The following is a 12633-nucleotide window of genomic DNA, read 5'->3' as shown; positions in this document are numbered from 1 at the left end:
CCCAGAGCCCTACAGCTGCTATTTGCTCTCCTCATTATCCTTAATTTGTATTTGCCGTTACGTCATCATGAACCATTTTGAACCCATCCATTGTATTCAGAATCACAATTCTGCTACAAGGACGGCCATAGCTGAATGGGTATAAGGCCTGCACCTGCATGGGAAACAGAAGGTCCCAGGTTTGAGCCCCGGCAATGACACTTAATGTACACTTAATATACAGTTAAAGGGGGTACAGCATTGTGTAAACAGAGCTATGTCACATTGTATCGTTATATGCATGCTATGTACAGGGTATAAAGCTTTTTGAAACGAATAGCAGCATTTTTCCTCAAAACTATTTAAACTAGACCGACTGTAGAGTCTGTAACGATAGAAGTTGGAGATCCATGCCCCATCCGGCTATGCGTATGCAATACCCGTTGTACCCTTGTCAGAGTACCCGTTCCACCCATCTATCTGTCGTTGTCCCTTCTATGCCCATATATGGAGATTTCTGTATCTGTCTCTCTGTGTCCCTTTATTCCTATATGGAGTTCTGTGTCAGGCATGCCCAAATATGAAGTGTTGTGAGGTCAGAACAGGCATATAGAGTTCTGTGTCAGGCATGCCCAAATATTAAGTGTTGTGATGTCAGAACAGGCATATAGAGTTCTGTGTCAGGCATGCCCAAATATTAAGTGTTGTGATGTCAGAACAGGCCAGCTCCATGTATGGAGATATAGGGGTGATCAGGTCCAGAGCCCGGACAGAGTCCTTTTGTGGTGGTTCTGAACAACCGTGGGTCCGACTGACTCGACACCGCGCACTGCACTGCACTCCCTGCGGTGGTGTGGAACGCGTGTTTAGTCGGTGGGGCGAACGTTTCTCGTACAGATGTACGTACACACACAGAGACTTGGTGCATTTATAGTTAGATACTATACAAAAGAAGAAAAAAGCCTCAAAATTAAACGTGTAAAAGTAGCAGCTCTGTTTACCTGTACAGTAGGTTTAGAGGTCTACTCGATACAGGCAGTAGTCCATAGGGTGGTTGCATTCCATTGGCTAAACTTCTTTTATCGCAATAGTTCACAAATTTGCTGCTGTTTTTTGTCATTGGTCATGTTACGTGTGTATAATCTGTGGGAAGTATGTGTCTCTGATATCTTGGTATTGTGGGCAGGTGTTTAGAAAGTGTGAGGGCTATAAATGTTTTGTGTTTTTGTCATTATAATATGTCTTGGATTGGCGTAGGTTGGACCTGTGTTGAGCAGAGTGAAACAAAGATGAGAAATGGCCAAAGGAAGAGATTTGACCAATATCTCCAAAAGTAATGATGATGGTTTGCTGTTTCTTCTTGCTTCCGAGCAGTATTGATTTGAGCGATGACATGACATTTGTCTAGCTAGCACCACCGGACCAACCTTTTCAAGGAACATATTGTGGAGGATTTTAGGCAGTCACTAAAGACAACTTTGGCATTGTACATTTCTGCAAATCACATGATACTTTGAAAGTTGAACATTTTAAAGGGAATGATCTTAATCACACGACCCCCCACACAAAAGAATCTCTGATTCTAGGCGTAATGGTCTCTCTCTCTCTCTCTCTTTCTCTCTCTCTCTCTCTCTCTCTGTGCGTGCATGCATGCGTGGGTGTGCATGTGCACGTGTGTGTGTGTGTGTGTGTGTGTGTGTGTGTGTGTGTGTGTGTGTGTGTGTGTGTGTGTGTGTGTGTGTGTGTGTGTGTGTGTGTGTGTGTGTGTGTGTGTTTGAATACGTGTGTGATAGTGTCATATGTATGGTGACCAAAGGTCATGGTTGTAGGCTGTGCCAACATGCAGGATGTTCCTATTGACGAACCCTGCTGTTGAATGAATGTCATGTTTAAAGTACAGGAGGAATATTATACAGTAGGTACTTTTTACGTCAAATGAGTGAAATGACTCAGGCAGGTCAACAGCTCAGTGGCCTTGTGGTTAGAGTGTCCGCCCTGAGACAGGGAGGTCAGGGGTTCGATCCCTGGCCGGGTCATACCAAAGACTCTAAAAATGGGATCCAGTGCCTCCCTGCTTGACACTCAGCATCAAGGGTTGGATTGGGGGTCATACCAGCGTCATGTCCAGGGGGTGTACTTGTACATCAAGCTGCCTCACGCTACAGAAACAGGAGATAGGCTCCTGCCCATATGGGCCTCATGGCTCGGCAAGGGTACTTACTTACTAGACAGGTCAACAACGGGTCAAAAGCACAGGGATCATCTGGAGCTACAGAGTATTGCAGATATAGCAGCTTTCTCCATCATGATTCTTCATACATTATTTAGCTCCTTTTCACTTTCATAAGCAACTCAAATTGTTGTCTAGATCATTTATGGACTATATTACCTATGTGGAAATAGATTGTGCTTTGTTAGAAAATGAACTCAGTCGATGGGTTCACAAAGTAAGAGCAAATAAAAATGGCAAAACAAATAGCAGGAGGAGGGTTCTGGGTGTGTCGATGGAAGGTCATTGGGTGGAGACGGTTATCAGGTGGATATATAGGAGGGTTCTGGGTGTGTCGATGGAAGGTCATTGGGTGGAGACGGTTATCAGGTGGATATATAGGCATGCAAAACCTTTACCAAGATGAAAAACCAACCTGTCAGAAATGGTTCTAACATCCTAAATACACTTGTTTTTGTTGACACCAGTCACAAGGAGGTCCTGATTCTGGCTTTTAACTTCTCCTGCACAATATTAATATGCATGAATTTCCTTTTCCTGTTTTTAACCTTTTTTATGTGCGAATAAATAAAACCTAAAAAAAATAAAAATCTTCGTAGTGGTGAGCCACAGCGGATCCACCCTCTTCATCCACTCTATGATCCCCTCGCTTATGTACTGCTCTACCCTGAAGGCACGCACTGGCTTGACTTTCATTTCACATGATCCCTGGTAAACATGTTACATAGTATGCCTGATTCCTTCCTTCCTTTCTAGCATTCGGCAGGCTCTGCTATGACAATCTGTGGAAGCTGAGGCCATTGCAACTTTTTTTCGACGACTTCTCCAATTCTGCAATCTCTGCCATGATAATCTAAAGCCATTGCAACTTCTTTTCACGGACAAGTGCTTTTTTTCCCCATTCGCGCAAGGCTGTTGCATATAGTGTACAAGTGTAATTTCTCATTCATCTGCATGACGTTGCTTCAACGTCTATATAGAGACAAGTCTACGTTTAAAAAAAACTGCTGTTCAACATGTAGGCAAAGCTTAGACTGCTAAAAAACCTTTAGATTTTTAGATGGACGTCAAATAGAGTACGACTATTGCTCAGTGGGCACTTTACAACAATCTGTTTCTCATGACAATCTTTCACATGACAATCTGTGGAATCTGAGAACTCCTGCCTTCTGTTTCTCCCATTCTGCAGCCCGTTCCATGACAATCTGTGGAACCTGCAGCCTTTGCTACTTTCTTTCACGGACAAGTGCTTCTTCCCCATTAACGTAAGGCTGTTGCAGTACCTTTTCTGTGCCATTTCTCATTCATCTAAATCAATGTTGATGCCGATGATGATACTTTACCACTTCACAGAAATATCACTGCCTTTACTTTCACATGATCCCTGCTGTTCATGTCACATTGTGTGTTTACCTGCCTTCTCTGTTTCTCCCAGCATCTTTGTTATTACACACTCAGGTATTACCACCATCTTCAGTGGAGACTGGCGCCCGAATCTACCAGTCACTCCCCATGGCACAAGACCTGGGATCAGTTCCCCTCTCTGGAACCATGTTCAAACCATGCACCTCACCATCAACATGTGCATAACACGTGCAACAGCAGGGAGCATGGAAGATGACAACACCAAACACCCAAATGAACAATGTCGTATACAAAGCCATATTAACGCATACATAACAACCACATTTGACCATCAAACTCTTTACATACATACCTTAATGCAATTGCTACACTACAAACGTGACACTGGCTGTTACTTTTATTTCTATGTATGATGTACTGTTTTCCATTTCCGGTGATCCAACTATATTAAAACAATCCTTCCTCAACATAAATACATCAATAATATGATCTATTAAATCACATTACCTGCACTGTACATATTACCCCCCCCCCCCCCCCCCCCCTTCCACAGTCTCCAAAAACGAAATGCTAATTTGGAACTGAAGAGGGGGAGGGATTATACAAAGTAGGGAGATACTGTACCTATGACCATAGATTTAACAAAAATAGAGGCCTCATTTGCCGCTGCAGTTCATTGGAGCAATTAGGGAAGTTCAGAGGCTCCGACAGCACCCGAGTGGCATGTTTTCGTAACATGGTTTTTTGGGACCCTTATGGTGTCTGGTTATGATTTCTTCTTGTTGCCCGGATCAAATAATGTCCCATGGGGGTTATTTTTACCCTTTCTTACACCTACCCCCAAAATTAACCATACAATGGAGCCAACACAAAATACCATAACTCTTGAACTAAACAAATGAACACATTTTTCTATATAATTTGGACCCAAGGAATTCATTAAAGTGGTTATTATTAAGATTCAATCTCATCTTGATTCTATTTCAGGACAGAAACAGCAAAAAACGACCAGAAAACGTTTAGTAGAGGCCCCAGGAGGGGTCCATATGCATCCCCCTTATTTATTTTTCTTTCTAGTTTGGATGTTTGGCATCCATAGGACCTCTAATATACATATTTTGATGATTCTAAGAAAACAAAAAGGTCCAGTGTTTTTTTGTTTGTTTGTTTTATTACCCCTATGAGATCTACAGAATTGCTGGCTGGAACACCGGTGAGACTGTCTTTCGGAGACTGTGGCACGCTCAAATTTAGAGATAGACCGAAGATAGAGTTATCATTTGATTCTACACAACCTCAGGTTTCCAATGGGACCAACCTTGTCATGTCACCTTGTCGGGAAGGGGGGTGAATACTAAAGCATCTATAGACCCCATACACTGGCCACTGTACTGTATCTATAGACTTCATCTCAACTCAACTCAACACAAAATGTATTCATAAAGCACATTTAAAATGACCAGGTCACCAAAAATGCTGTACAGGTTAAAATACAATTAAAATGGAAACAAACACAAAAAGGAAGATCATGGACTGGCAGGCTCAGCTGTCGCTAAAGACCACACAGAAGGAAGTCTTTAATACAGTTTGACAAATATCAATTGACTGGCTAGGGGCAAGCTATTTCACAGCCTGAGGGGCCGAGGCTCTGAACAGCTTGCCCCCAGAGGGATGCAGTTGCTGCAAATGCTCAGTAGATGCAGTAAGTGGTCTACAGAAGCACTACAGTGGTGTGTAGACCACTGAACTACATCTGTAGACCAATGACATGATCTGCAGACCACTGTAGTACATCTGTAGACCACTGTACTGCATCTATAGACCACTCTAGTGCATATGTAGACCACTGTACTATATCTATATATACTGTAACTGTAGTGCACTGTTGACCACTGTACTGCATCTAACAAGCCTTTGCAGCAACTGCATCCCACTGGGGGCCAAGGTGTAGTCTATTGATACAGTACAGTGGCCAATGTATGGGGTCTATAGATGCAGTCGTATTTACCCCCCTTCCCAACAAGGTTGGTCCCATTGGAAACCTGAGGTTGTCTAGAATCAAATTGTATCTCTATCTTTGGTCTATCTCTAAATTTGAGCGTGCCACATTCTCTGAAAGACAGTCTCACCAGTGTTCCAGCCAGCAATTCTGCAGGTCTCAGAGGTAATAAAACATAAAAAACACACTTTGGACCTTTCTTTCTCTTGGGATCATCGAAATCTGTATATTAAGAGGTCCTATAGATGCCAAAAATCCAAACCAGAAAAAAATAAATAAGGGGGTGTGCTTGGACTCCTCCTGGGGCCTCTACAAAACGTTTTCTGGCCTCTACGAAACGTTTTTTTGCTGTTTCTGTCCTGTAATAGAATCAAGATGTGTTTGAATTTAATTAATTAATTCCTTGGGTCCAAAATATATAGAACTAGAAAAAGTGCCCTTCTGGGCACAGGTCTCCACCAGGAGGATAGGACTGTGTGAGATGTTTGGCAAAATGTTTAGGATTAATATAAACATGTTTTTGAAGCATTTTGTTCCAAAAATGTGTTTTGCAAAAATCAACCTGTTGGTGGCGCTATAACAGGCCAATGTGAAAAGGGTGGGATATATTCCTCAGCCTAGTAAGAAAATGTGTGAAAGATTTCACGTAAATTGCATGCTGCGTTCATGATTTGAGGCTTTTGTTCAAAACGGGGCAATCTTGCAAACTGTGAAAGCCATTTATAGCCAATTAGGATGGAATATGAAATATCGGACAGATCCGACTTGAGCACATGACCATAGAGATACTGTGTAACGATTTGTGAGATTTTTGGACAGAATCTGGAGGAGTAATATCAAAAAATGTGTTTTACAAAAGTCGGCCTCCTGGTGGCGCTATAAAAGGCAGATGCGGAAAATGCAGGTCAAAGGTTTGTCCTTGGCCTCTAGGGAGTGTGCATGCAACGTATCACGCAGATCGGTGCAGTTTTAGGTAAACAATGTGAAAAGCTGCCTCATGGTGGCGCTATAACAGGCCGTTCTGGAAAATGTGGGGCAGAGGTTCATCGTTGGCATCCAGGGAGTGTGTGTGAAAAGTTTGGCATTGATCGGGCCAACGGTGCCGGAGATTAGCTGGTAACGGACGGACGGAAGGACAGACGGAAGGACGGAAGGAAGAACACACACACACACACGGACGGAGTGCAAAACATACTCTCTCCCCATGCCTTCGGCCTGGTGGAGACAAAAATGTGGCTATTTGTCTCTATATGTTCTTCAAGAGTTATGGCATTTCTATTATCTCCATCTTATGGTTTGTTTTCAGGATAGGTGTAAGAAAGGGTTAAAATGAACCCCTTGTGACAGCATTTGACCTGGGTAACAAGAAGACATCTTAACTAGACACCATAAGGGTCCTAAAAAGCATGTGGTATAAAATAATACACCTCAAACATTTTGTTCAAAGAGAAGTATAGATGGGATTTGAATGTTTTCTGGTCATCTTTTGCTTTTTCTGTCCAGAAATAAAGTCAAGATGTGCTTGAATCTTAATAATAACCACTTTAATTAATTCCTTGGGTCCAAATTATATAGAAAAATGTGTTCATTTGTCTCTGTATGTTGTTTAGTTCAAGAGTTATGGTATTTTGTGTTAGCTCCATTGTATGGTTAATTCTGCGCCCCCCACACCCGCAAAAAAGGGATGTACAACAACACAATATGTTTAGTCAGCTTCTTTTAGAACTGAATCCAATTGTTTTGAATAATAATATTAAGAAACAAATCACCCTAAAAGGCTATAAAATAAAGCAGCAATCTCTCTCGACCTTTTAAATGAAATGTTTTCAAGCCAAAAAAAAAAAAAAGTAATATGTAATAGGCCTATGGGCTAATTTTACAAAGTAAATAGGTATAATATTACTGTTTTGTCAGAGTAATACCTTACTTTACTCGTTACTGGGAAAAGTAATAATATTACAGTAATATATTACTAGTAACTATAGTTACTGCCCAACACTGGTGGGAATAGAAGACGCGTGAGCGTCTTCTATTCTACGGAAAAGTAGAATTGCATGTTGTAGGACCTTTAGGCCTAAGTGAAATATTTCATCTGCATTTAATTTAAGCGGCACATAGACCGGAGCACAATCCATCTGATTCTCAGATGGCCCCTCTATCCATTCAGCTACAGTTTGGCCTCCCAAAGAAAGTTAAAGAAAGTTAGTTCTAGGATTCAATCATCTATAATAAATTAAATACATAATAATGACGCACACATAGGGCAACAGTAATGGACTTTCTGTGACTCTGTAGCTACATACTAATTCCTACATGGGTTGTGTTTATAACCACGCCCCCGGGTAAGTTAAGTTTACTGAGGTTAAGGTTAGGGTTAGGTATAGTTTTCTTGAGGTTAAGTTTCTGGTTTAAGGACTTCAGTGTTTTGTACCATACTATTGTATGAGTACCGAACAAAGAATGTTTGCTTTCGCCATCTTTGTTGAAGAAGAGTCTGGGCAATTAAGGGTTAGTCTTACTAGAAGTACTAAAAATGTCTCAATCTTATATTTAGATTTAGTCTGGCTTAATCTAGTTACCTCTGAGGTAGGTTTCTGGAGGTTAATTCAATTAAAGTGTGATTACCTTTGAGGGGATTAAGTCCACCCATCAAACCCATTAGTGTCAACCTCAGACCATCAGATCATGGTCTGATTTTGAATCTAAATGTCTTTGTGTTTCTGCTATTGTCCTGGCTCTGCTCTAATTAAGAGCAATTTAGAGGTTTAGCATTTAATGGTTTGTACTATCCTGTTTCCTGTAATGGATTGGTATTGTTTAAGCCTTGTGGAAATGTGGTGTTTAATTTTAAAATCCACTGCTTCTCTGCATATCTTCTTTCCCCCTCTGTCCAGGTTTGATTAGATTCTAATCCACAAACTTCCAAGGCACTAATTCCATGGGTCATAAAGTAGTAGCGGCCTTCAGTCTCGAGAGAGCATGGCACAAGCGCACTTGGATTGGATCAGGTAGTGCTGAGGGAACAGTACTTTGTGGGCTCCATTTTTGTCTCATCTTCCTAAAGCAACTATTTGGGGATTTAGGAGTGGGGAAAGGGTGTTCCCCCACTAACGTTGGTATTTTAGTTACCTGTCTAAATCCCTTAAACACCTCCGTTACCCGTTATATTATGCATAGGTGTGGTTTGGGTGTTGCAATAATTGCAAAAATGTAACCAATTACCAGTCTTGGCTTTAAGAGATCCCTTTAATAGATCCGTTAGCCGTCGCCCGTTAGTGCTATATTGCTTCATAGCCGCTGCCGCTGCCGCTCATGTGTGTAGATCGTCTCTACGGAACGGTATGAAGCGAAAAGGAAAGTTCGGCAAGTCGGATTAAACCATTTGGTGCGCTGGTGATGAACTGAAGAGCAGGCTGGCACAAATAACTTATTTGACTATCATAAACACAATGGACACAAGGAAGTGGCACTCACTTCAGCTGATTATAGGAAAATAACAAAGAGATGCAATATGAATATTGGAGAGATGAGGCTAGCCTGACTAGTCTGTGCCTGGACATCTCCATTGAAGCGCGCGGTGGCCGCTCTTTACCAAACTAATTTGGCATGGCTAACGGCCCGGGTGCTTTTAAATGCCACGTCGCTTTCCCAAATGTGTGTGACCAAAATAGCAATTTAGGGGAAAGCGTGCCAACACGCCCAAGACCACACCTCTAGGCGCAAATACCATTAAGGGACAGAGAAAGCTCCTATATTCGTAATTTTCGGTCAGCGGCTGAATTGCGGGCCGCGCTGCGGGTAAAGGATGCGACAAAATTGGTGTGTCTGCAGCCCAACACGTGAGTGACAGTCTCTTTGAAGCTGCTGCTAGTGGGATCCTCCTGCTGCTCCTAAACCAGGAAATGTCGCATCACGACTTTGCTTATTCCTTCTAAATCTCTGGATATAAAACATAGCTAACTCGTCCAATCTCTTAGTAACATCAATATTGTTCTCCTAAAATAGTTGGTTTGTGCCTATAAGTATTAAGATTATAACGATCGCTTTTGTCTTTGCTGACAGGCACTCAAAAGGAACTCAAATGAGATGTTAACGTCCTGTAAGTACACTTAGAAATAAAAATAATGTTTACGTTATTACAAGTGGATCTTATTTTGAGGAGGGAGTTTCTGCACAGGAAGTCTGTTTCAGTAGTAAACAAGCTACGATGGATGAGCTGTCAAAGTGCTAGTGCCACGTCGCCACGGCTAGTGGGATCCTCCTGCTGCTCTTATAGAGCGTCGCAGTCCCGCCTCCTACCCTGGACCAGGAAATGAAATCCAATGCATTATTCTCATAGACATTTCTTAAAGTATGTATTTAAAGACGGTTACGCCACGGACAAAGCCAACTCGAGTCGTGACAACTCATGACAACACAAACAATATTTTGGACCAAACAAATAATTACAAAGAAGAAAAAAACGGCAGGTTACAACACTTTTTTTGTTGTTTTTCTTCTTTGTAATTATTTGTTTGGTCCAAAATATTGTTTGTGTTGTCATGAGTTGTCACGACTCGAGTTGGCTTTGTCCGCGGCGTAACCGTCTTTAAATAAATACTTTAAGAAATGTCTATGAGAATAATGCATTGGATTTAATTTCCTGGTCCAGGGTAGGAGGCGGGACTGCGACGCTCTATACTGTTGCTTTTTTAACATTTAAACCTATTTGAATTCATATGGTTTTCATTTACTTAGACTGTTGCATTTCTGTATTTCGTGCCAAAGTTCTCAGCCCTAGCATATTACTGGTGTAACATATTGTAACATCCACTCTGTAACTGTTGTTATTCTGTAATGTTGCCTGTGATTTGTGCTGATGTCATAACTATAAGTTTACCTTGCTACTACGTTTTGTTCTGCAATAGGGATCTTTGTATTTATTTGTTTAGTGTTTTGTGATGATGCATTATAATGATACTTTTCCCCTTTACTTAAAGCACAAATGGAAAAACCATTTATAGTGAGTTGTAATGCATTATAAGATAATCATTAATACATTATCAATTCAAATGTATTTCAATTATTAATGTGTTTCAATAAGACATGGAAAAATAACCATGCATTCATTTTAGGCCTATTTCCACATCTAATTAGACCCACAGTTATAAGCCAAGAACCACAAATAAAACGTCCAGACATGCTTGAGAATTTTAATTGATTGCTTCAGATTGACAAATCACTGTTCAAATCAATCAAATAATTAAAGCTATAAGATTAGTTACAATACAAATTAGGATAGAATGTAAAATTATCTCTTTTTGATATCAATGAAGATAATAATTGATAATGAATTGGGACCTGTCTACATCATGATGACATTGTTTCCGACTGTTGATGGTTGATGGTTTTGGTTGTTTCAATTGACAGGTAGACATATTGACTGGAATAACAAATCACTGTCCCATGTTGTCTGTCATGGCTTTGTGAAAAGTCCAGGCTACATTTCAGAGCAAACAAGTTTATCCTAGCCCGAAATTAAATCCTCACACTTGAGGTCACGACAACCACACTTTTCAATGACAGTGTAAGAGTACATCTCTGTCGTGCCATCAGCACATTTCAACTCTACTTCCTTCGTGCTGGTGGCCATCTCCTGACAACAGGTGCATTTGTGCATTAAGCCATTTGTCTTTGTTGAATACCTTTAGAGAGAGGAGAAGAACAGTGTTAGTGGCAATGGTTGGTAGCGTTAGTGGTAGAGTAGAGTGGTAGAGTGAAGCCGTTAATCAACAAATACAAATATTGGACTTCAATTACTAATATAATATGTATTGTAGAAAATACCTTCTTAATGAAATAAATAATATAACAAATACATAACTGTGTTCTGTAAAAGCACACAAATTGTCCCACTGCTCACTCAAATGTATAACCTGCTCTGACTAGTGTATATAATGGAAAAAATAAGTGCTGTAAATTTTAGGTTAAATGATGTGCTCATTTTTGTCATGCAGGGATCCTCAGGAGAGATGCTTTGCACCAGATTTAGTTACTAGGGGATATCTATCAGCAGTCTGTTTACATCAATTCAAATGTATTCTATGAAGGAAGGACAGACTGAGGAGTATTCTGAATTGTTGATGGGCAGTTCTATTGGGGATTTCCTTTCCTGTCAAGACTCCAAACAACTATCGCATGTTAATTGAAAGAGGAATTTTGTGATTGTATGAATCAATAACAAATATTGTAGACATGGTTTCATTTGTTGGCATATTTTGCAAAGGGGAAAATGCAGACAATGTTGTCTTGAGAAGAATTTCAAATAATGTATGTATTTGGTGATAGCCTAAATCCCTCCCATGAAACCCCAATCCCAAATTCTATAGAATAGATGGAAATCTTACATTGAGTATGTTGGACAGCTACCACCGCAGGATGTCATTTCAACTGGAACTGTTGATCTGCATTCAACAATTTGAGTTTCAGGACCAACTGGTACAGTTTTAGTTTCAGTGGAGGCGCTGAACCGACCTGTAGGTTCAGTGACAGCTTGTGTGCTGTTGAAACCAATGAGCGGCCTTGTGACAGTGACAGCTCCAGTTTTTTCGGATCCGACAGACTGAGTTGTAGGTGCAGGGACAGTTTTAGTTCCTTCGGGACCAACGGGCTCAGCTGTAGTTACAGCGGCAGTTTTAGCTCCTTTGGGACCTATGGTCTGAGCTGTCTGTACAACTACAGGGACAGTTTTAGTTCCTCCGGGACCGATGGGCTCAGATGTAGTTACAGCAGAAGTTTTAGTTCCTTCGGGACCTACGGACTGAGCTGTAGGTACAGAGACAGTTTTAGTTCCTTCGGGACCGATGGGCTGACCTGGAGTTACAGCGGCAGTTTTAGTTCCTTCGGGACCTACGGACTGAGCTGTAGGTACAGAGACAGTTTTAGTTCCTTCGGGACCGATGGGTTCAGCTGTAGTTACAGCGGCAGTTTTAGTTCCTTCGGGACCTACGGACTGAGCTGTAGGTACAGAGACAGTTTTAGTTCCTTCGGGACCGATGGGCTGACCTGGAGTTACAGCGGC

This window comes from Electrona antarctica (genome assembly GCF_951216825.1).
Source record: "Electrona antarctica genome assembly, chromosome: 11".
In the NCBI taxonomy this organism is placed as follows: domain Eukaryota; kingdom Metazoa; phylum Chordata; class Actinopteri; order Myctophiformes; family Myctophidae; genus Electrona; species Electrona antarctica.
The sequence above is the reverse complement of the archived record's forward strand: the minus strand, read 5'-3'. Positions refer to the sequence as shown.